This window comes from Protopterus annectens, chromosome 3.part1 (assembly GCF_019279795.1).
Source record: "Protopterus annectens isolate FY-2018-M chromosome 3.part1, PAN1.0, whole genome shotgun sequence".
Lineage (NCBI taxonomy): Eukaryota > Metazoa > Chordata > Ceratodontiformes > Protopteridae > Protopterus > Protopterus annectens.
Window position 1 is genome coordinate 1,471,485,101 of NC_056732.1, and position 27,001 is coordinate 1,471,512,101.

A 27,001-nucleotide genomic window follows, 5' to 3' on the forward strand; every position below is an offset into this window, starting at 1 on the left:
TTTATTTTTTTTCTCCAGACATCATCAACAGAGTGTGCGCGATGATGTCAGCTTTGTTCCCCGGCTCAGGTTTCCTTGTTTAATGGCTGGTTTGTTTTCCCTCTTTACTTATTTAACATCTGACTCTGTCTGCAGCTATGCAGTATGCACGGATGGCTCGGCTTCGGCTCCTCCAGGTAAAAAAACAGCTTTTGCCTTAAAGCAGGAGAAACTCTACTTCAGGAGTGTGTAAACTATCTTTTTATTTAAATGGCAGCACTCGTGCTAAAAAATCTGTGTACTACAAGACTAGTGTGTTTAGAAGCAGGAGTTTGCTTGAAGGTTTTTTATTTAATTTAATTTGTACTGACTGAGTCTGTGCGTGCTGTTTGCTTCGTTCATGACCAGCTGCAGGAATTGACAGCTGTGCTTTCATTAACTTATATGTCATAAATAAAATCTTTTTGAACAGAGAAAGAACTACATAATAGCCTAAAGATAACCATAGTCAAAGCTCTATGCATGTACGTCGCTGCAGCAGGGGAACCGTTATTTAAAAAGAATGAAACTAGCGAGGGCCAGTAGGTTAACTGAATATAAGGCAATCGATATACCTTCCACAATTTAAGTCTGTATCCTTTCTTGCACTACCACTTGTAAACAAAGAAACATGCACCATTTAGTGTCGTATTTGTAAACAGTAATGTGACTATAAGTCACTCTAGAAATAATCTGTGAGACCGTGATACATGCATTGAGCGTTTGAGCGTTGTGTACATTCCATTTCTATTGATGTCCGTTAAGTTTGTTATTCTACTCTTGTTACTGCTGTTCTTATGAAGCTAGGTTTTTAGACATTTGACCAGCAGATTACTTACGAAGAACTTACTAGGTTTACACTTTAGATCTAATAGTTTATTTTACGGCTGCTTGCAGTTGATGGTCTGCATTTCATATTCAAGTGTCTTTCAAACTTAATTGATTCCAAAACCAAGTAAAATCTATAAGCTGCAGATTTTATTCCTGATATATAACTGGTATGCAACATTCAAAAATATAGTTACAGTATATTACTTTAATACTATTATTTTATTTGCCAACTCTTGTATCAAACACATATTAAGAAGTTTTCATTTCTAGTCTGTTGATTTGCAGCTGTTTGCAGCTGGTTGCAGTTCATGTTCCAGTGTATTGAAGAATATTTTATGATATAATTCACATTTGTGAACTTTATGGATTTACTTACTGAATTATAGTTAATGCATAACATTTGGAAAGATTGTTCATGATATTCAAGCCTTATATCATTTACTTTTGAAGTTTTTTTAAGTGAACTAGGCTATGTATTTTTGCATTTTTTAACTTCTGAAGTGACTGAAGTAAGACGTGCATTTGTGCAGTTGTACAATAGGGAACTGGCTGCGTAGCAACACACACACACACACACACACACACACATACACACACACACACACACACACACACACACACACACACACACACACACACACACACACACACACACATACACACACACACACAATATACATATATAGTTGTGTGTTACATATATATTATGGAAGATTAGTGCAGCTTTGCATTTTATTATATACAGATGCAAATTAGACAGGTTCTTCCAAGCAAAACAGAATCTTTTGGTTAATTAAATGTACAACAAGTAACCTTGGTTCGGTCTTAATTGCTGGGGAGCAGTGTGTTTTGGTTTCTGTCTGTCTCTCATTCTCTCATTCTGGATTCCTCTGGCAGGAATGATTTCCATCTTCTTCTCCTCCATAGTCTTTCGTCACCATATTTGATCCTGTTTCCCAGAGCCTAAGTTCCAGACTCCCAGTCACTTTCCACAAAGGGCATATTTTCTCTTACTGGGCTTTCCTCAGCCTTCATGTTTTCCATACAATAACGTATTAAAGAAACCTGCTCTTACTACCACAGCCAGGTAGCCATCTGGACTTAAAGCAACAGATAGGCTTGGCAAAACACTTACTTGATGTAATTAAACATTGCTCTATTTACAATGCATCCTGTATATAACATTATAATCATTATTTATATTATTAGTTATATATGTTGACATTATTTGCATCACTGTTTACAAATATCAGTCATACTCTTCTGTTTGGTGAGAGACACAGCACTATGATACAGAAGAGTCCCCACCTCCTTTTTGCTGCTGTATTTATAGTGTGGGTATGGAAGTAGACTTTTATGATGGAAATGTTCTGAACTGGGCAGTTTTGTTATTATTGGTTCATGCATTTTGTTTCATTGCCTACAGTACAGCCTACTGGAAAAATAATAAATTTAAAATGCGCTCTGTCTAACAAGTGTGTTGTATTATACAAGGAATATAATTTAATAAAGTCAGGAAGGTGTATCATAGAAAATAAAACATGTATGGTTCTTGTTTTGTGCACAAGAGGCCAATGATTTGAAAACAGCCCAAAGGTAATATTTATCCACCACTGGCCAGATGCATTTTCTTTGGATGTGGTGTGGGTTTCAATGCTGTTTCAATGAACGTGAGTTTCAAGGGCAGATAAGTTTTAATGCCAAGCCTATTTTCATTGTGAGACATTATTGCTTTGTTTACCAGATGTCTATTAGTGTTTCTGCATTGTTGTGCTGTAAAATGTAAAAATAAAATCCAATTAATCATTGTAGATGTTTGTGCATTGTTGTGCTGTAAAATGTAAAAATAAAATCCAAATAATCATTGTAGAAGTAAAGCAGTATGCACACATTCATGTTTATGGTAAATGGGGTGAAATAGCCAGGTAATGGGACATTGGGATGGCTGCAGGGGGACTCTGGTGCCATATTTTGGTTGTCTGTTCTTCAGTTTGAGTTTGATGGTTGGTATCCCACAATTCCATTGGAGTGGGTGGGGTTATGTAATTATGTATGCAAATTAGATGTTAATCAGCGTGCCGGTTTGTACCTATTTTTCATGGGCCCTGTCCAAATTTTTGATGTTTCCAGGTTGAGAGGTATGGTGTGGAGATTAATAATTTAATAATTTTGAAGTCATTCACACTCACTACACCTCCCATTGCCCTACTTTAGCACGCCTGCTGATGTCATTCATCTTGAAATAACCCTTTGGCCATGTTTTAGCTATATAAGCTCTGTGGCACTTGTGATAACTGTGTGATACTATAGTGTAGCAAACTAGTTAGTTAGTAGTTCTAATCTTGATACTACCAACTGTGATAATGTGTGTGTTTCCCTGAGAGAGTGTATATGTGTCTTCGTTGAAACCTGTTTTTGTGGACATTCACACTTACTACACTTCCCTTACCCCTCCTTTAGCAATGTTGCTGATGTCACTCACCTTCAAAGATACCTTTGGACAGCTCGCCAACATGTAAGCTTTGTGGCACATGCCGATAACTGCGTAACACTGTAATAGCAATACATAGTCAGGTAGTGGTTTGAAACTCAGTACTGGTAAGTGTGTGTGTCATCAGTACTTTGTGTGGGTGTTGGGGTGATTGTGTTATGACAGGATCCATTGCAGTGTGGGATTTGCTACATCATTATATTGAGAACCTATATGTCCCATTGTCCACATTACAAAGCCAACAGTTTTCAAACACTGTAGAGGTTGTTGTAGACAATCCTTAGGCATAAATGTGTACAGCCAGGTGCAATTACTATGTGACAGTATGGATAAGTAAACAAAATAGGCAACCGTTATAATGCCCAGATACCACTCTCCACCCACGGATCATACACAAACATGCTTGGCTCTTACTGTCTTACTCCCTTCCTTTCTTACTTTGTCTCTGTCTCTCTCTCTCTCTGTCCCTCTCTGGTGGATGTGGAAAAGTACATCTGTTTTGCATAGACAGCAGCTTGAGTTTTATAAGTAATGCTCATGATCAGCTGATGGCCTGTGCACAAATTGCAGTCTCCCACTTGCTAACTGCATGTGAAACAGCTGTGGTATCATTCCTATAGCCAATTGCATGGAAACACACTCCTATAACTAAGCACTTTATGTGGGTGTTGGCCCTTTTCCTTCACTGTGAGCAGGACTTCATGTGGGTGTTTGACAAACAGTATCACAGAGGGTAGTTGGAAATACCTATTACAACATACACTGTGGAGACTTGCCAACAAACTGGAGGGGGATGTTCCAGACATGGGGACAGAATGTAAGTATTGCTCGTCTATATTTAAAGTAATTGGTTTAACAGGGTTTGTGTGGATATGGCTGTCCTACATGATTTAAAGTCTGGCATGACAGTGTGGTTGAGGAAACTCTCATCTGTAGGGCAATCTGCAGACTGACCAGAGTTTGGAGTCTTACATGTGGTGTGTTACTCACACATTTCCTATCTTTAGAACTGCAGTAGCATACTCTGATGATTGCAGTCAGTACATGGTGACATCCATGTGAGTTAGTGACTTCATATCCTTCAGAAGAGATATGTCATAACAAACCCTGTTACACCAGGAAATTTCTGTTTATCACAGCAATATGTCAGTATTGGCCCTGTGTTTGTGCCTCCATGTCACAAGTCTGTCACCCTTTGTCCATATGTTATGCAGTAAGAGGTGCATATGTACAGTACATCATTATTTACTGACATCATACCTGATAACAAGCCAGTGAGATATCAGACTGCTAGGCATGTTATGTAAAGTAGGCCTTATATTTGAGGACAAAACCTGGGCATTCTGTTGTAGTCTGTACAGTAGTGAGGTCTGTGTACTTATGGTGATTGTTGACAGTGTGTGTATTGTGAATATGTTAATTGACCTGTGTACAGACTGTGGTAGATGTCATTGCTCTTGGTCCTGTTCTATCTGACGTTGCATGCTGCTCCAGTTTATGGTACCCTATCAGCGTACATGTTTGTAGGGCCAGACTGACACATGTCCCATACCACAGTCAGGCATCAGACTACACTGCCCAGTATATGTAGGGTTAGTGTGAGAGTGGCACATATGAGGATGGTTTTGTTCACACAGTCCATATACTGTACTACTAATTAGGCTTAGTGTAATGTGACTGTGTTCAGATTGGTTATGGGTATGCACTTTCACACTGGTGTCTGTTACTCCATGCTGTGACATGCCTGTAGTGCCTGCTTTATTTGCAAGTACATGTGTATTCCCCCATAGGAAACTTGGGTCAGTGTTGTGGCAGCCTGCCTGTAGCAGATATATATACATATATATATATATATATATATATATATATATATATATATATATATATATATATATAGGTTCCTTTCAGAGTGACAAAAAAATCAAAATCTTGAACGCTCATATGAGTGGAAATGAAGGTAATTGAAATCGATATTGTGAGATCGCGGCACAATGAAGATCAGAAACTTTGCCCTTTCCTCACTGTAGTGCGATCTCGGAGTTGGAATAGATTTTCGGGGGTGTGTGGGGGGCACAGCCCCCCATAATAGTGATTTGGATTACCTGTGTTTTTGCTCATCTGAGCGTTTCGTGATTTTGATTTTTCTTCTATGAAATATAGACCCTATGTAGATATATATATATATATATATATATATATATATATATATATATATATATATATATATATATATCTCTGAATGGGTCTACTTCATTTGATCAAAATACCATTTGACATAAACCCATTTGATCAAAATTTCATTTGATCGAAAACCGGTATTCAAGGTAAATAACAGGGAATTGTTCACCTCCCTTATGTCGTGCGACCCTGGAGTTGGTATATATAGTTAGCAGGGTGTGGGGGGTGAAGCCCCCCACCTATTTTCATTTAAATGTGCATGTACATGTATACATATATCTACATATCTCTCTCTCTCTCTCTCTATATATATATATATATATATATATATATATATATATATATATATATATATCCATATCCTTGTTATGTGTAAACATGAGTGTTGTATATACCTTCCCAGATGTATCTCACCATATTTATCTATGTGTATATTTAGATATAACAACATACTGATTCAACACTATTTTCACTAACAAGTACTAAACAATTGTAGAAGTCAAAGCAGTTGTTCACTGCTATTCAGTATGTGTACTGACAGATATATTTGAAAAAAACAACAATTTTCACAGCTGTGATGGCTTAGTGGTTTACTGCTGTGACTATAGTGTACAGGAACTTTGGTTCAAGACCTGCAAGGGATGTTTATTTTGTTGCTAGGCAGAACAATAACTGTTGGATACAGAGTGGTTAAGGCAGTTTTGAGCAGCTTTAAGTGGGTTGCGAAGGTTTGCATGACGGTAAGTGGTGCTAATGTATGGTTAAACGAAAAGGCGCTTACACCATGTAGGCTTCGTATACCATTGCTCAAATCTGCTTAGGATTTCATTTAAGCAACGCTTACTCCTGCTATGCATATCTTAGCCTTGGTAACCAGTGATCACTTTCCAAACTGATAAAAATAGAAGGATAATGACATATTTAATAAAGTATATTTAATTCCATGTACATATTATGCTTCTATGTGCTGTCATTACAGTAGCAAGGGGTGTGAGTATACTGTTTGGGACACTGAAGTATATATGGCTAGTACAACAATCTTCTCTCTTTGTATGTGTTTCATACATGGGTAGTATCCCAGGTTATAAGCAGTCACACTTGCACATATTTTATCATTATGTTACTACTGTTGACAGTGCTTTCCAAGTAAGAGCAGATTGCAGATTGTAGTACTGGTACCATCCACCCCTGCATGCAAAGCTGGACTTTGAGTACAGACTATTGTGTTCTTGCTGTGTGAGCTGTGTGTGTATTAAAAGTTCTTGTGGTTTTAAGCAATCCGGTGGATTTATTTTGCTATATACGTGAGTTGTGGTTTGTACTTCTGGTGTGGATTATCTTGTGTGTTCATTTAGCGTGGTTCCATATGAGACGAGGTTGTTTCTGGTGTTGCCAATGGATTTGTTTCACAACTCTACAGCTGGTGCTTCTCCCGTACATGGAAATGATATGGCGGACCTCAGGGCGGAGGTTTCGGCATTAAGAGGCGAAGTTGCCAAAATGTTGGATTTTTTCAGCAAGATCCCCGGATTTGTTTCTACACAGAAGGATTCTCCTTCTGCATTTATTGAAGGTACTGTGACCACATTTTCTTTACATAACTCGAGAACGCCTATTATTTTGTCTGACAGAAAAAAGTCTACAAGTATACCGGATACTTCCTCTCCAGGTATACCTAACGGACAGGGACACAACGTTTTACCCAGCGGTGTCATAGATTTACCAACTAACAACTTTAATGACTATGACAAGACTGCATTGTCGGAATTCACGTTCGACTTTTCTTTTGGAAATTTGACTGAGGAAGCGAAGCGTATTGGCACAAAACCAAAACAGTCCCAACTCACCCGGACATATGCTAATATTCCTGGGGCTAACAAAAAGGACAAAGTGACTGATCGACAGATTAATTCTGTTAAGAAGCAACATAATTTGAAAGATTTTTTGGGGCAGGAATGTAAATTTGACAACAGTCATTGGGGAACCAAACCTGACTGTTGCAACAAAGATAAAGGGACTTTAAAAGACATGATTTACTCTTTTGGAAAGAAAATTAATAGTATTAATGCTTTAAAATTAGATAATGCATATTTGAATCATTGTTTATTCTTACACATTGTGCCTATGGGTTTAAGGTTTTATAAAATGCCTCTAGGGATTGACATTAATATTGAGGTTGAAACTGAATTCAATACCTTGTTTGACAATTTTGGATTCCAGTACATGAAATTACTCATTAAGCACAATGATGCTAAACTGTGTAAACTTTTTCTTGAGGTAGAAAATCTAAACAACTTAATTACACAGGATTTAGCTTATGCCCAATGGGAGAATGTATTCCATAAACAATTTTCGATTGCTGAGGACAGAGCAAGGAGTGCTTTTGAATGAAAGCACAGAAAATTAGATAGAGATAGAGAACAATACAGAAGGAATCTGTGTTATAAGTGGAACTATAACAGACAGGACCAGGAGAAGACAGTATACACCAATCAAGGGCAAGATGCCAGTAGAGATGTCAACCACGATAAGTTTTTTCACATGTCAGGAGAGAAGAACCTGGGGAATTGGAAAAAAGTAGGAAAGTGGAAAAAGAATTGGTAGACAACAAGGAAAACAGTTTCAGTGATCCCACCCTCTTTGAACAAACTGGAATTGTCACTAACAAAGCGGTTAGTGAATACAAAAGTTTTAAAATTTACAATTTCAGTAGTTTAAAACTAAGTGCAACACATTTTGATCTATTATCTAAGGGGTTTAATTTTATTCCAACTCCCAAATTTAGCCTGGTTGATAATATTTTGGAATTTAAGAAATATACCAGGAAACTTAATTTAGCCCTTATGTTTAGTAACAATGACAACATAGATCAAGTTTATAGTAAGGGACCACTTGGGTTAAAAAAGAAAAGTACATTTATACCACCTAGTCACCCTAGTGTTCAGATATATGATCAAGTGGTGACCAATGACATTTATAGATTATATAAACATAAAAATGAGTTTCAAATCAAACAAAATTTATCTAGTGTAGAAAGGAAAACGTTATTGGAACTGCAGAAGGACACCAACATACGCATAATGAAACCTGACAAGGGTGGAGGCATAGTAATATATGACACCATTACTTATAATGCCAACATCCTTGACATATTACATCATTCAGGGAATTATACAGTATCTTCTATTAATGAGGTTAACATAGCCTACAAAAGGATTGACATGTACCTTGACGAATATCTTTTGGAGCAAAGAATAACTGAAGAAATGTACAGCTATATGACAGTGGAACATCCAGTGTTAGCCACTATCATTGGGATACCAAAGGTACATAAAAATCAAGATAATCCACCATTTCGTCCTATAATTTCAGGAAGCAGATCCAAAACATTTCCAATAGGTGTAGTAATTGATACACTATTGAAACCCATTTACAAAGAAGTGAAACATCTTGTAAAAGATTCATGGGAATTTTTAAAAAATTATCCCATTGACAAGTACCATCAAGGTATTTTATTTAGTACAATTGATGTTATAGATCTTTTCAGTTCCATACCCATGGACGAAGGTATAGATGCCTTCACGAACAGTTTAAGAACACATACTACTATGTCATGGGATAGGATTCAACTACTGGCAGAACTAATGAGTATTATACTAGACAATAATTTTATTTTTCACGAAGGGGAAATATTCAGGCAGACCAGGGGGGTTGCTATGGGAGCAGCTTGTGCTCCCATATACGCCAACCTGGTCATGCTTGATTGGGAGGAACAGCATGTAATGGATGGTATACATGATAAATCTATCATTTATTATTCCAGATTCCTTGATGACATTTATATTTTATGGAATGGGAATCCAGACTCATTTGTGGCATTTATTAACTACATCAACAGCAGTAGTGATTTTCTAAAGTTCACTTTTGTGGCTAATGAATATGGTGTACCGTACCTTGACACTTTAATAACTATTGACGAGGATAGATTAAAATCAACGGTATATAGAAAGGACACTTTTACCAATTCTTATGTGGACTTTAACAGTTTTCACCCTAGAAAAGTGAAAAGAAACATTTACAAAGGACAGTGTGTAAGGGCAGTAAGAATGTGTTCAAAATACAATTATATGGTTAAGGAAATTGATTTTATTACATCTCTGTTTTTGGATAGAGGTTATGACAATGATTTAATGGTGGATACTTCTGCATATGTGATAAGTCAATGGGGAGTTAAATACAAACCTTTACTAGGGTCCTGTAGTACATCAAATCCAACAGTAAACAATGAAAGTACTGAACAATTAGCTATGGATCCAGTAATAGCACATGTTACTGACAATACATATTCCAGAGCTTGTATCTTGGAATTTGGTCCTTATAGTTATCATATTAAAAACATAATTCTTAAAAATTGGCATCTCTTAACCAAAGACACAGAAATAGGTGAGATACTGGGAGTAGAACCCAAATTTGTGAACAAAATGGGTATGAATATTAAGAGAATCCTAGAAATAGGTTGCAAATCAAAAAACAGTGAAAATACACACACTTCGAGGTGTGGGACATGTAGACAGTGTCATAACATTCACACAGGTAGTTTAATCATATTGGGAAATGAGAATAGAACTAAAATATATCCAGTCAAGGGTAATTGTAAAACTAGGATGGTAGTATACATCGCGTTGTGTACAGTCTGCCCTTCATTTTATGTGGGCAAGACTGAAAGACTATTAAGACAGCGGATATATTCTCATTTATATAGCATAAAAAACAAAGACACAGAAAATGCACTCGCAAGACACATTTTAAAAGAAGGGAATGAGCATAAATTCGAATTTGCTATCATAGAAGTAATCAAGAAAAATCCTAGAGGTGGCAATATAAAGAATTTATTAGCTTATAGAGAATTATATTGGCAAGTCTTAACGGACGCCACCAGAATACCTGGTATTAATGACTATTTCACCATTAAGCCCCTTTTGATGTTGAACAACTTTTAGAGGTTCATAAAGCATGATAATCTCAAACAGATATATAAAAAAATATTAACATCAATTTTCTAATTTTTTAAGATTCGAATTATTTTAAGCATATATGAATTTCATTTGATTATTTACAATTACTATATTTATAACTATATTTATATTGTTACATTTTTGAAAGAATGAATGTAATATATTTGAATAACTTTTTATTTATATCATGTTGCTTTAAATATGGCTTCTCAGTTTTTGGCGCCTTTTGTTATTTAAAAAGATGAGTAATCAGCTGTTTCACCGTTCTGATGAAGCTAGCTTAGTCTAGTGAAAGCGCTTGACGTTTGGAATTGCTGCTTTACATTTGTATTAAAAGTTCTTGTGGTTTTAAGCAATCCGGTGGATTTATTTTGCTATATACGTGAGTTGTGGTTCGTACTTCTGGTGTGGATTATCTTGTGTGTTATTAAGTATTTGCTACTGGATATTGATCTGATATGTGGATATTAACTGTAGACTACTATGTGTATAGGACATGTCATTGAGGGCTGCTGTCATGTAGTAATGGCATACCTATCAGTGTCAGATATCTATCTGTCAAAATATTCATCCTAATGCATAACCTGTTGGCTAGCTGATTTCTGTCTGTCCTCTGTACAGATGTGCAGATGTCAGGTATCCACCTTGACTGCTTACAGGCAATTTATGCTTGACTGACACTGACATGTATGCTCAGCTGTGTTATGAATGCCACAGCTAGGAAACAGTTACTCAATTATTCGCTGATTATACATATCTTTAATAATCAGACCGGTTTCGGCAAAAGAATATATGCCTTCATCAGTGATACACAGCAAAAACATTAGATAGTACTCAATGAATATTTATAAGAGTGCCTAACCAATGAGAGTGAAAAACCCTGCATAATTAATCATGGTTTGTTCCCACAATAGAAAAAGAAAAAAACTTTAAAGAAGACAAATGATAAACGCAAATTAATCAGTGTGTCTATGGGTTTACAAACAAATATAACCGATGGGTTATATAAACTACAAATACTTATATCAATCAAAAAATGAATATAAATGGACATGAGCCAGAAATATATATATACTCCATTACAGAGTAATGAGCTGAACAATGTATGATAGGTAAAAATAAATATATGATAAGATAGAAATCACAAAATATCCATAATAAATTCATAACACTTTTGTTCTCAATACATTTGTGGTTATTGGTAAGCATTCATGATAACACAACATCAAATAAGGTATCCTCAGGAACCTGGAATACATAAATATGAAATAATAAGTTATAATAGCATATAAATTAACAGTAAAAAAGTTAATTATAAATGATCATTCAAAACTGGTGGGAAAAGTGCTCCCAATGTGGTAATCCAATACCTTTCTTTGTGATTAAGAATGCTATGCCAACCTTGAGGATTATTCCGATCTCCTGTGATTCTATTAATAATCATGAATGTATATTGGGCCTGTGAATGCTTCAAAGTATGTCTAAAAAGAGCATTATGGTCTTTCTTATTCTTAATGTCACTTCTATGTTCATTAATACGTGTTCTCAATGGTCTGGATGTTTGGCCAACATAGAAGGCAGAACAGTGACAAGTGGCCAAATATATCACCCATGATATACTTGCCCAATATTATGGCAGAATGGTAGATATCAATATTAGTGAGGTCAAAATTATGTGTGAGGAATGTAAGAAATTTGAGTCAATTCCTACATTCCAGCAATATATTAATAAACTATCAAAGGATTTGACAAATCATGAGACAATAACCAAACAAAGGAAAATAAGAAAATTTAACAGAGATAGCTTAGACTATCAAAGAAGACGCCCATTTGAGGTACAAAGCAATGTTAGATTTGTGGATGCTGATCAAGGGACCACAATGGTCAGGACCAAAAAACGACCAAGGTCGATTCTAAAAAGTAGAGATAGACCAAATACTAGCACTTCAGGGGAAGATTCCTCCCTTACTGATTATGATAGTACCGGACACAGAGAATCACCCAATCATAAAAGAACCAATATGTCCATCCCTTTAGATATGGTGTCAGGCGTCGAGGTGGACGCAAACACAAAAACAAAACACAACTCCCTGGAGGGATTAATAGTGAAATTCATAACGTAACTAGTACTGAATACCACAATGTCTGATGTTATTTTGTCTGATGAACAGGAACAACTATTGAATAAAGGACTTGGATATGTACCAGGGTTTTTTTCTGATGAGTATCACACTGTCAATGACATTACCAGTTTTTGTCACAATTTAAACTTAAAATTGTTTTTCCACGACAGGGAGTCTCAAAGATCTACAGAATTCAGATTTCTCAAATCTGATTTTCAGCCGCCCATGAATAAACATGTTTCTATCTTTATGCAATCAGTACTTAGGGACTTGCACTTTGAACACAAGGAATACTCTATTCTTGGTCATAATCTATCACCCCAGGAAATATTAGTTTTACAACAATTACGTCATAATCACAACATTGCAATTTTACCAGCTGATAAGGGTGGAGCAGTGGTGGTTCTAGACATGAATTATTATCTTGGTGAGGGTAGATCTCAACTTTCAGACACCAAATGCTATATGCATATGGATATGGACCCTACTCCAATTTTCAAAAAGGAAATTGATTCCTTTTTACATTTAGCTGAGGAAGAAGGCATCATTAGCAAGACTAGTGTCATGCATCTCACTGTTCAGGATCCACAAAAACAAATTTTGTATCTCCTCCCCAAGATTCATAAATCACTTTCAAAGCCACCGGGTAGACCCATTGTCTCAGGTATTGGTTCCTTGACTGAACCATTATCTGTGTTTTTGACACAGTATCTCAAACCTCTTTTGAATTTAGTTAGGGCCAGATTACAAGATACCACACAATTCTTACAGATTATATAGGAGGCTCAGTTGGAACCCACTTGACTTATGTGCTCTTTGGATGTTAAGGCATTATACACAAGCATTCCCCATTGGGCTGGACTGCAGGCATTACAATACTGGCTAGACCGATCTGCTTTGTATTCTCCTGGATTTAATACATTATTGATATGTATGACCTAACATGTATTAAACAAAAATGTCTTCTATTTTCATGGGGAATGCTATTGGCAGCTTCAAGGAACAGCTATGGGAGCTTCCTTTGCTCCAATATATGCCGATTTGTTTATGGCCTTTTTCAAAGAATGTATGATTTATGAACCTTCACATAATATTTATTTGGTGGAAATTGATATCTGGCGGAGATATGTTGATGATTGCTGGATGGTGTGGTGTGCGGATGCCACATATCTACAAGAATTTTTGGATTATCTTAATGGCAATATTTGGGGAATTGAATTTACGGTGACATATGATCTCCAATCCATCAATTTTCTTGATGTCACGGTTAGCAGAAACATGGATCACACTTTAAACACCAGGACTTTCTGTAAATATCCCCAATATAACACTTTATTGCACGCTTCCAGCATGCATCCACGCCACACCATCCGCAACATTCCTAAGTCCCAATTTATGCGGATGAAATGCATCAATTCCACCAATATGGAATATGAGAAAGCTAGTCTGGATTTGTTCCAGAGATTTGTCAACAGAGGCTATAAACAACTGGACTTAGTTAAGGCTTGGGATTGGTCAACCAGTATGAATAGGGATACGTTATTGCAATATCAGATACAACCCAGGGACTTAAGTGCATCTTCCATAAGATTTGTTATTTCTTATGGTAGAAACCATAATGCAATTCGGAGCATTATCAATAAACATTGGAACATTCTATTGGCCAATGATCAGCTAAGACTAATATTGGGGTCTCAGTGTCAATTCAGTTATAGAAGAGGCAAAACCTTGGGCTCGCTGTTTAGTCACTTTATGGCTAAAGTGTTTAAAGTTTATAGTTTATAGTTTAGTCACTTTAAACTTACTCTTCTTGACCTTTCCTTCTCCCAAAACTACAATGCTGAAATAATTTGCTCAAAAATACAAATCAACAATAGTAAAGCAATAAACATCATCTGTGCATATATCCCCCCAGGAAATAACATCCCTACCCTAGAACACATTCTAGAACAAATCTCTAACAAACTTCCTCAAGAAACACTATTTCTTGGGGACTTTAACATTGATTGGATATCATGTAGCAACATTAACCCTACTTCTCATATAAACCTAAATGGTTTTAAACAACTCATTAATGGTCCGACCAGAACCAACAAAAAAACCAAAAAAGAAACCACCTTGGACTGGATCCTTACTAACTCCCCCCTACAAAACTACCAAACTGGCATCCTTCCTGACGACATTAGTGATCACTCCCTCATTTACGTAGTCAGAGCCAAAACTAACCTAAACTTTCCTACCACTCACAAAAGACTATACTCCAAAAAAAATTTTATTCCTGAACAGTTTCAAACAGAACTTTCACAATATAACTGGACCCCTCTAAAACACCTCACACTTAACAAAGCCGTTGAATACTTCAATTCAGCATTCCTTGCAATCCTAAATCAACATGCCCCAAGTCGCACTATTAGAACAAAGACTAAGACAGCACCCTGGCTAACCTCCAATACTAAGCATAAAATTATTCTCAGAAATAAATCTTGGAATAAATGGCGTTCCTCTAGAAACCCAACAGATCATCAAACCTTTAGAGAGCTCAGAAACAGTACCAAAAAAGCTATCATAACAGATAAAAATAATTTTTACTTTGAACTACAACAATCCACCAATAAAGAACCAAAAAAATTCTGGTCTACTATTAACAGTCTAATTACCCCAGGCAAATTAATCACACCCAATCCCCAGGACTTAGACCCCGAAGACTCTACTTTAATAGCCAATAATTTCAATACTTTCTTTACTTCATCCATACAAAGTCTTGCTAACCACCTATCTCCTGACACCTCTCAACTGCTCTTAAGTAGCTTCAATGACTCTCTTCCTCTCCTTCAACTACAACCCATACCCACCTCTTATATACAATCTCTATTACACAAACTTAAACCCACTACCCCCTCAGCAGACAAGCTTCCTGCTGAATTCCTGCAAGTAGCAGCTAAAGCTATTGCCTATCCTGTCTCTATTCTAATAAACAGATCCATAAAAGAAAGTGCTTTCCCAGCAATTTGGAAAATATCACACATCATACCCTTACACAAAGGAGGCAAATCTACCGACCATTCTAACTTTCGCCCAATTGCACTGTTATCTCCTCTAGCAAAAATTATGGAAAAATGTATACATAAACAACTACTAAACCATCTCCTCCTTAACAACCTACTAGCTGACACCCAACATGGATTTAGGCCTTCACATAGTACTACCACTGCACTACTCTCTTTCACCAATACCATCAACTGTAACCGTAATAACAACAAACTAACCTCTTCTCTATTTCTAGACCTGTCAAAAGCCTTTGATATGGTAAATCATACACTTCTTCTCCACATACTGAAATCCCCTGCCTTGGATGACTCTTCTTTAACCTGGTTCTCATCATATCTAGAAGATCGACATCAAGCAGTACTCTGAAAAAATTCTCTATCTACTCTATTACCTATCTCATTAGGAGTACCACAGGGATCTATACTAGGCCCACTTTTATTCTCCATCTTTATTAATGATCTCCAATCATCTATCCAAAATACTACCTGCATACAATATGCAGATGATTCCACTTTAATCTGTACAGCCTCCTCTCAACCAGAACTCCAATCCCTTACACAAGCTACCTTTTCAACCGTTGAACAATGGTTCTCTAAAAGATGTCTTCTCCTTAACCCCAAGAAAACAAAACTATTACTTTTTTCACCTACACACAAATCTACTCAACTACATTTTACTATCACTGCAAGTGATAACTCTCACATTACTCCTGACTCCACTACAAAACTGCTTGGTGTTACTATTGATAATAATCTTAGCTTTGACCACCACATTAATAACACAATAAAACAGTTAATAAAAAGATTGGTTCACTATACAGAATAAAACCCTTCCTTACACCTAAGGCACGGACTACTTTAGCACAATCACATCTTATCTCTACCCTTCTGTATGCATCCTCGATCTACACTAATCTATCTAAAGGTAACCTTAGGAAACTGTCTACATCCTACCACAACATAGCTCGATTTGCCACTGCATCTCAATATAGAACTCACCACTGCATAAACTTAAAACTTCTACACTGGCTGGAACTTCCTAACAAGATTATCTATCAACAACTCTTAATAGCACATAAAATTTTATATCAACCCTCAAAACACCTGCTCTTAGCAACCTCTTGACTCCCTATAATAATTTAAAACAACTACGCCCTCCCAAAAGCTACAAGTTAACATGACCAGAATTTCAAACTCTGCAGGAACTGCCTTTTCTCCAACTCAGTTGGCAAAATATGGAATAACCTTCCCTTACATATCTCCTCTCTAGCCACTTTTCCTTGCTTTAAAAAGCAACTTCTTTCACATCTGAATAACTTCTGGCTCTGCTCTTGTACCAATCCAGACTAACCTACTTTCATCTTTCAACTATATTTGCATTTTATTTAACACTCTAAATCTCTCTCTCAAATCATAAATAACATTATGATTCTACTGTTACTAAAAAAAAAAAAAAAAACATTATTATTTTTATTTTCATGTTTTTAATTACATAATTTGTATTACATAGTTAGTATTATCTATTTGTTATTAGAATAGCATCACCTGACCTGAACTAATTTCCTTGTATTATTGCTCTTTGCCTATATCACAAGTGTTTTTTTACATGTATTTCTATAAACATGCTTTAATCTGTGGAGCTTTTCTCCCCGGGCCTCCACTGAAAATGGACAATGATCCAGTTGGACTAGCCCGGTCAACAAATGTAAAATAAATAAAATAAATAAATAAAGAAAGTGGTGGGGCTGTATACCAACAACTTACTATGTCTGGAGACAAACTGCTGGGAACCTTTCTTTGTGGACACTGTGGGTCTTGCAAACAAATTTGCAAATCCAAACAATTTTCCAGTCAAAACACCAGCAAAGTATATGATTGCAAGATATTTGGTAACTGCAGCAGCAGTTGGGTGATATATTTGGCCACTTGTCACTGTTCTGCCTTCTATGTTGGCCAAACATCCAGACCATTGAGAACACCTATTAATGAACGTAGAAGTGAAATTAAGAATAAGAAAGACCATAATGCTCTTTTTAGACATACTTTGAAGCATTCACAGGCCCAATATACATTCATGATTATTGATAGAATCACAGGAGATCAGAATAATCCTCAAGGCTGGCATAGCATTCTTAATAACAAAGAAAGGCATTGGATTACCACATTGGGAGCACTTTTCCCACCAGGTTTGAATAATCATTTATAATTAACTTTTTTACTGTTAATTTATATGCTATTATAACTTATTTTTTCATATTTATGTATTCCAGGTTCCTGAGGATACCTTATTTGATGTTGTGTTATCATGAATGCTTACCAATAACCACAAATTTATTAAGAACAAAAGTGTTATGAATTTATTATGGATATTTTGTGATTTCTATCTTATCATATATTTATTTTTACCTATCATACATTGTTCAGCTCATTACTCTATAATGGAGTATATATATATTTCTGGCTCATGTCCATTTATATTCATTTTTTGATTGATATAAGTATTTGCAGTTTATATAACCCATTGGTTATATTTGTTTGTGAACCCATAGACACACTGATTCATTTGTGTTTATCATTTGTCTTCTTTAAAGTTTTTTTCTTTTTCTATTGTGGGAACAAACCATGATTAATTATGCAGGGTTTTTCACTCTCATTGGTTAGGTACTCTTATAAATATTCATTGAGTACTATCTAATGTTTTTGCTGTGTATCACTGAAGAAGGCATATATTCTTTTGCCGAAACCGGTCTGATTATTAAAGATATGTATAATCAGCGAATAATTGAGTAATTGCATCTTTTTACTGTTACACGTATCTGCTGGCCAACAGTGTTTTTTGGTTTGCTCCGGCCGTGCAGTACCTACGTGCATAGCACAGTGTTTTGAATACAGCTAGGAAACCCCACCCTATATGCACCACATGCCACGGATACCTCAACTGGACTACCACAGTTAAAAGAACATGCTTGGGAACAGGTCTCCAACCCAGACACTGGCCATGTTATGTAATATACGTTGCATAAATGTCAACTGGAGCACCTCACTTGCCCTCTGCAAGAGAAAACCAGATGATTGGATGTTGCATTTAACTGTCACCCTGAGGATCACTCAAGTAGCATCAGTTGATAGATGGCCTGCTGACAAATGTCAGGTGGCATGATACCACTGTACCCGCATCACCTATTCTTCTCTTCTCTCCATGGACATTATCCTGGTACACACCTAGGAACACCTGCATCTATGGACCCCAGTACTAACAAATGTGTCAGTGTGCATTACTGAAAATAACAATGTCTGTGTGTTTGTAAATTTGTATTTGATAATAACCTGAGGACCTTGTCACCAACTACACCCCCATTGCCATAGTTAGAAATGGCTGCTGCTGTAATGGACATTAAATGTAACTTGTTACCCTCTTCACCTTATGGGCTACCTGGAGCTTATAGTACCAGCATAACACTGTTTTACAAATGGGAAGATAGGCATGGGTTACCCTCTGAGTCCTGGCAAGTGTGTGCTTGTGTGCAGGTGTGTATATTTGTAGGATACAGCATTCTTACATCACATTCTCCAAATACAATACACCTTGCCATACATTATAAGGGATAGTGATGTTGGTGACATTAGGAGAGCCATGACAAACCCTCACCCTATTATCCCTGCGGCATGTACAATAAATGCATATCCCTGTAGTAGCACTGATTAGATAGACAAGGGGTTGTATTGCAGTCCTAGTCAATGTGTGATTGTGTGTATGTCAACACATTATCATGGGTTTCAGTGAGCAAAATATACATTGTGGGGTGTGGGTGCCGGGTATACTGTCTTCACACCATGGTACCCCCAGTATATGTCTCAGGGTCCAATGTATGAGGACCACTGTCACCATCAACCATACAGGTAACTGATTACACTATCCAGTCCAATGATGCATGTGCTGTTTGCAAATTATCTGAAACAGAATGGACTCACTGACAAGGTAGTTAGCACTGATAAACCCAGATCTCTCAGATGTGTCTATGACTGTTATGTGTTTGCCAATGTGTATATGACAGTATGTCATACTATGTATTGTTCATTAACACCCAGTACATCCCCCATTACCACACTGTACAAGGCCTGGTGATGTTCTTCACTTAACAAGAAACTCGAAACACACCTCATCCTAAAAGCTGTGTGGTGTGTGCAATTAAGGTCAAACACATTAGTAGCAATAAGTACCTAGGTAGGGGTTCTACTCTCAGTGTTGCTAAGTAAGTGTGTGTATATGTGAAGGGATCTACTTCAGTTTGCAGAAAATATATGTCCCAGGAGGTCATCTGTCTGAGAACTGACTGGCAAACACTAACATTTCAAAGGAATTATCTTGTGGAAATTAATTCCATCAAAACTAGTAGTAGATGTGTAAATGTCATCTTCCCCATTGTACAGCTCTACAGCGATACTGGAGTTGGTATATATAGTTGGGTGTGGATGTTGTGGGCACAGCCATCCTCATTGGGGTTATTGTTGTGCATATTCCCCCGCTTAGTCTGCTGTAATACTGTACAGTTTATGTTAACAGGTTAAGTAGTTGTCAATCACACAATGTGTAGTTCCACCCCACCCCACCCCACACCCTCCAAAGTGGAGGGCTGTGCCACCCACACCAGAACACCTATGCTTACCAACTCCGGGACTGCACTACATTGGGGAAGAGGACATATACCCTGCCAGTACCATTGTCAATGATATTAAACTGGCAGACTGATTATTCACTGATGTGATGTTTTGCCTATTTTGTCTTGGTGGAATTACATAGGCTAAAATGAGTTCACTGCAAAATTAAGTACATCCATGTGTACAGTATTCTCTGTGCATTGAATCAACACCAACATCTGTGTGTGTGTGTGTGTGTGTGTGTGTGTGTGTGTGTGTGTGTGTGTGTGTGTGTGTGTGTGTGTGTGTGTGTGTTATTCACAAACATTTGGTGTATGCCACCAGTGCACTTACCATTGTCCACTGTAGAAGGGCTGCTGACATCAGCCACCATGCACCCACCTGTATACACCCCTCAGACCTATCAGCCATGTGACAAATGCAGTAACTGTTATACAGACCTGTTACTTGTGTTCAGCTATACCCAGGATATGACACAGTCAATGTGTCACCACAATGCCACACCCCTTGTAGGAAACAACAGCAGACCAACATCCTGCTGACACACAGACACCTATAACACAAACTGAATACATTATGGAAACCAAAATCAGTCAGTGTTAATAACTGCTATAATGCATCATGGCTGGACAGCTACACATCCTGACATATAAGCATTAAACTTTCCAGATGAAAACATGTTACACAGCATTACATTGATAAACCTTAGTACATTCACCCTGTGCATCAGAACCATATTAGCATGCCCCTGCATTGATGGTATGGATGACAGGGATGTGGCACAGGTATCATCATATGCACAGGGTGTGTTGTTGGTTTGCTAGAGACCTAGGCTGAGCCATTTGTTTGACATCATGTGTGTGTGTCAAGGGGTTTCTTTATCAATTGGGCTGTGCAGATGTGGTGTGTGTAGATATGGAGGTGCCCTAGCTGTGTTGGTGATATGTGTGTGTATATATGCACACAATTCTGCCATGTGGCTGCCCTATACAGGGGTTTGTTGGGCAGCTGCAGACTGTACATGGCAGGGTGTGCAGTTCACCATGTCCGGCCATGGATATGAGAACTGTGCCTGCCAGGGGCTCCATGGGCACTACCAGATACAAGCCCAGATATGGTTCTCTCCCCTGATAATGACAAATGTCCATTGGATCAGAGTCCCTGTTGGGACCGGCCAGGACCATGTGCACATGGCTTGTTGTGTTGTGGTGTGGACAGCACTCCTCCTGCAGTGCTGATGCTGGTACTGACACTACGGGACTGGCTGTGGCTTGTTGCAAGTTGGCATAGACCTCCACCTGTTGGTGTTGCTGACCTACTTCCATATGGCTGTCACCCTACTCCCCCCATATGCTCTAACACAGACATTGCATGGTCGAGGATTCCCACCATCTCACCCAACCATCTATCCAGGACCTCTGCAAAATAATGGTTGGTACCTGCAAGATCACTGATGTTGTCAAGTACAGTAGAATGATTAGCCCTCTGGAACCTCAGAGTCTGTATGGCTTAACATTCCATACGTGCCTCTGCCTCCATGCTGGCCCAAAACATGCGTCTGGTGACACCTGCTTTGGCACTTCTGCCAGGGGAAGATGGCCAGCAGCCCTCCTATGAGCATCTCTGTACATCTGCCTGTGTGGTACCTCGCCGGACATCTGGCTGAAGCTGCTATGTACAGACACACTTGCCATAGTCTCCACGTTGTCCTGTCCCATGCCACCACCCGGCAACTGTCCCTCATCTATAGCCACTGGTGATGGGGTATGTCTAGGCATTGTGACTGTGTGCGGGGATGGGGTAGATAAAAGTGGGATGTCAATCAATGGCACAGCTTCAGCCCCTGACAACTCTGCCTGTGCCTCACCATACCTATCATCATTGTCAGAGTCTGTATGGACACTAACATCAGTTTGCCTGCAGGAGAGACCCTGACCCACCTCGTCACCTGTAAGGGGAAAACAAAAAATGTAATTTAAGACCTGTACGTCATTGACCTGTACGCCATTGCTTACCTCTACACACACACACACACACACACACACACACACACACACACACACACACACACACACACACACACACACACACACACACACACAGTCTTAATGGTGAGGTGGCACAAAGATATTACGCAGGCCTCTCATTACCCATTTGTCAACATGCATGATATATGGCACTCAACAACATGCACTGCAGGTATACTCAATCCTTGTTACCAACATTATACATCTCTGTGATGAATGAGTTGTGTTAGTAGGTGATGACCCTTCCCTTGGAACACACTGCACCCATGTAGTTAGTACTGCTGTGCACCTGTTCAGCACCCTTGCATGTACTGTCCACCATACCTCACGAGTGTACACACCATTGCTGAATGTGTATATGTGTGGCAGCTATGTTTGCTTTGTTACTCACAGCCCCTATGTGTTTGTCTGACACATACCTGAGATGATATGAGGACAGATGTCAATAGTGAATGCCTGACCTCTGATTTGCAGATCTCATCATCAGTGCATGTATGAGCAATAAAATCCAATTACACTGACAACCTTCAAAACTTACTGTGGCTATGAGGAGTGCACTCACCCTTATTGACATGCCAGGCTCTTCTGTGATAACAGGAACAGGCAAGCAAAAACTGAGGGTAATGCTACTCAATGCTAAAAGTCTAAATCTCAAAATGCACTTAATCGAGGCACTTCTTAAAATGGAGAACATCGATATCTGTGCAGTGACTGAGACCTGGTTCAAGGCTCCAGAGAGCACCCTTGCACTACCAGGCTATAACTCATACCACACTTTTCGGCCATGTAACTTGGACTGGAACACCAAAGGCAGAGGTGTGTCCATATTCATTAAGGATATCCACACCTCCAGGCTAGTTGCTCAGCATAATGCATCCTAGGTTATCCAAGTGCAACTAACTCTGGCCAAAACTGCAATCCAAATTGTTGCTTGCTACAGATCCCCCACCAAGCCCCAAGATTCCCACTCCTCTTTTCTTGATTGTACTGGAAAATATTAGGATTCAACAAAACACCCTAATAATGGGCGATTTCAACTACCCCACCATTAACTGGGAAAATTACTCATGTACCAACTCCTTCACACAGTGCTTTCTGGAATTCATAAACTCCAATGCCCTGGATCAACTTATCCATACCCCCACCAGGGGCAACAATATCCTAGACCTAGTCATTACCAACATGAGTGACTGGTGTTCCACAACTGAAGTCAACTCCTCGTTGGTCCGATCCGACCATAAGCTAATCACCCTTGATACCCACATCCACCCCCCACCCCCCATTAAGGAAACCACAGTAAAATATTTCTCCAAAGCCAACTTCATGCTTCTTAAGACAGAATTGGTGAACTTCATGACACCCATACAGATGGACAATGCAGTGTCGACTGCTGAATCCTACACAAATGCACTCTATAAGCACTTACACGAGTGCATGGATCATACTATCCCAAACAGAACCAAGATGCTATCCTCCAAAAAAAAGAAGGCAATCTGGTGGTCCCCTGTCATAAACAAACTGTACAACAGAAGGAAGAAATTGTTGTAAAAGAGAGTAAAGTCCCATGGGTGGAGGAGCTCCCTGGTCAGCCTCAGTAAGAAATTGAGATCCCTTATATGATCCTCCAAAGCTAGCTATGAAAATAAAAACGCCACTGATTCTAAGGACAACCACAAAGCATTCTATAGCTATGTCAAGAATCTCAATGGCAACACCCAGATCTGCTCTGAGTTACAGCACAATGGCATGAAAATTACAGAACAAACTGATATTGTCAACATCCTGGTTGAGTACTAACTTTACACCCCCTCACCCCCTAAAGGGCCCATATCTATACAGGAAGAATGCAGAGTCCCTGTAATCACAACTATGCAGGTAAAAGCTGCACTCTCTAAAGCCAAAAACACAGCATCCATGAGACCGGACAAAATCCCAGGTTGCATTTTACATGAACTTTTGAATGAACTGGCTCCCCACCTAACCACCATGTTCAATTATAGCCTCACATCAGGCTTTGTGCCCACAGAATGGTGTACAGCAACAGTTATCCAACTCCACAAAGGAGGAGCCACCACCGATCCCGGGAACTATCGCCCTATTAGCCTGAAGAGCCTGGTCTGCAAGGCCATGGAACGTATCATCATGGAAATCAAAAACAAAGACATTGGTAACCTCCAACCTCTGGATCCCACCCAGTTCGGGTTTGTGAAAGGCAGATCATGCCTCCTGAACTTGATCGAATTATTTGAGGCAATCACCAAAGCCGTTGATGAGGGTAAGGTGGTTCACACAGCCTATCTTGACCTCACCAAGGCTTTCAACACCATCCCTTATTCTGGAATTATAGCTAAACTCACTAAACTAGGTATAAATCCCTACATCACAAGATGGGTTGTCAACTGGCTCACTGACAGAACCCACACTGTAGATGTTGCACACTCCAAATGTGACCTCAAATCAGTGACAAGTGGAGTACCACAGGGTTCAGTCCTGGGACCTCTCCTGTTTGGTATCTACTTCTCTATAGTACAGGCTAACACAGAAGGCCTCTGGCTAATGAAGTTTGCAGATGACTGCAAATTAGGAACCATAGTCGATTCCCCAAATGATGTGGAAATCCTACAGAAGGGCCTCACTGAGACAGATGCCTGGTGTCAGAGCCATGGCCTCAAGCTCAATGCCAAAAAGTGCATTGTCATCCCCTTTGGTAAAAACACTGTACCCATGAACTACTATATAGACAGCAGTCTGCTTAACACCAAATGTGTGATAAGAGGCCTTGGGACCCAGGTGGACAGTAGTCTCTCCTTTGATAGTCACATCGCCATAGTAGTCAGGAAGTCCTTCTACATGGCACACCTCATCATAAAAGGGTTTTCATCCAGGAAAAAAGAGGTCATTGTTCCCCTCTACTCTATGCTCATTAGACACATTATAGAGTACAATGCCCCTTATTGAATGTACCTCACAAGACATCTGCAGCAGCTGGAAAGGCCACAGAAGTACCTCACAAAGAGGATTACTGGCCTCAAACAGGTGCCCTACACTGACCGTCTCAAAAAACTCCAGCTTTACTCTGTAGCATATCACCTACTCCGAGGTGATCACTGCTTAACATATAAAGCTATGTCAAACCCAGAGCTGTTGGACATGCTACACCTAAAGAAATCCCACTCCCTCCTAGCTACACAGTCTAGGGACTTAAACCTTGTCACCACAATAAACAGGACATGTTGGAGGGATAGATTCCTGTCCCAGAGACTTCCCATATTCTGGAACAGGCTACCCATCTATGTCAAGCAAAGTTCTTAATTAGCATTTTTCAAGAAAAATCTGGATGAGTGGATGGGAAATAGGAAATTCACCCTGGGGATCACTTCTGTGTCTCTGCTCATCAGTGGCACAGGAAAATAACTTTCTTGGGTGGTGTATGCCAGGGAACCTTGTTGGCTAGGCTTACATAGGCCCTCTATGAACCTATGCAAGGGGGCCACAATACTGCATATGTTAACATTGCACACACCTGATATGTGACATATGACCTGTGCAATCAAATGCAGTATCAAACAAATGTGTTAGTTGTCCAGATGCTGATTGATATGCATACAATATGTGGGTTGCATAAGTGTGCACACCCTTAACATGATGGTTTGTTGCAGCACCTGTTAAGTGAACTGCAGCAGCTGGAAGGGGTATACTGGCATGGCCCATCTTCACTTGCCATTATTTGGTCACTCTGCCCTACAAATGCCACCCAACTCTGCCGGATTGCAAGGTCAGCTCATGTGCACAGCCCTTGGGGGTCACACAGTGCCTTCACTATTCCTGTGGAGTCAGGGTTATGTCTGGCACAATTCATGACCTTGACTGTGTTTAGATACATCAATTCTTAGCGAGCTTTGGATGTATGCTTCAGTTCACTGTTGTGTTTCAGGATGACACTCCTCCCCATCCTCAGTCTTATTGCAGATGCTTGATAACTATGGGCCACACATGAGTGTCATTTTGCAGTGTTCCAAATTCAGGACACCATGTCTACCAGCCTAGTTCCTGCTAATGAATAGCAAATCTAAAGGTGTACACTGGCACCAGCAAGGTACAGATGGGGATGGTGGGCCTGAGTTGGAGTGAGGTGTTGCTTGTGCATATGTATCTTTATTAATACTGTCTGTAGGTTTCAGCCTTTGTCTCGGTACACCATTACACATTGCAACACATGCCTTTGGGAGACTTGATGTTATGCATATGCTACCTGTAGAGAGCCCTGGATGATGTTTCCTGTGGAACAACTCCTCCATCTGATTACCCTAACCCATAGGCCACACTTATGCAGAGTCCAGACGATTGTTGACACAGGTACTGCACAGGCAGTACTTGCTAGACATTCCTGCAAGTCCCTCAGTGTTGCTGCATGTTTCAGGCAGCCTCCGTGACCAGTTTGCAACATGTGTTGCCATCTGTCTTAAATGGGCATCTGTTTATTTTCTACATTAATGTTGCCCCATACTTCATAGTCACACACATGATTGTCTGCACTGTTTGCCATGATATATGCAATGGTGAGGTAAGGCTATGTCTCCCACTCCTGAGTGCTACCTTTTGGATATGGGAT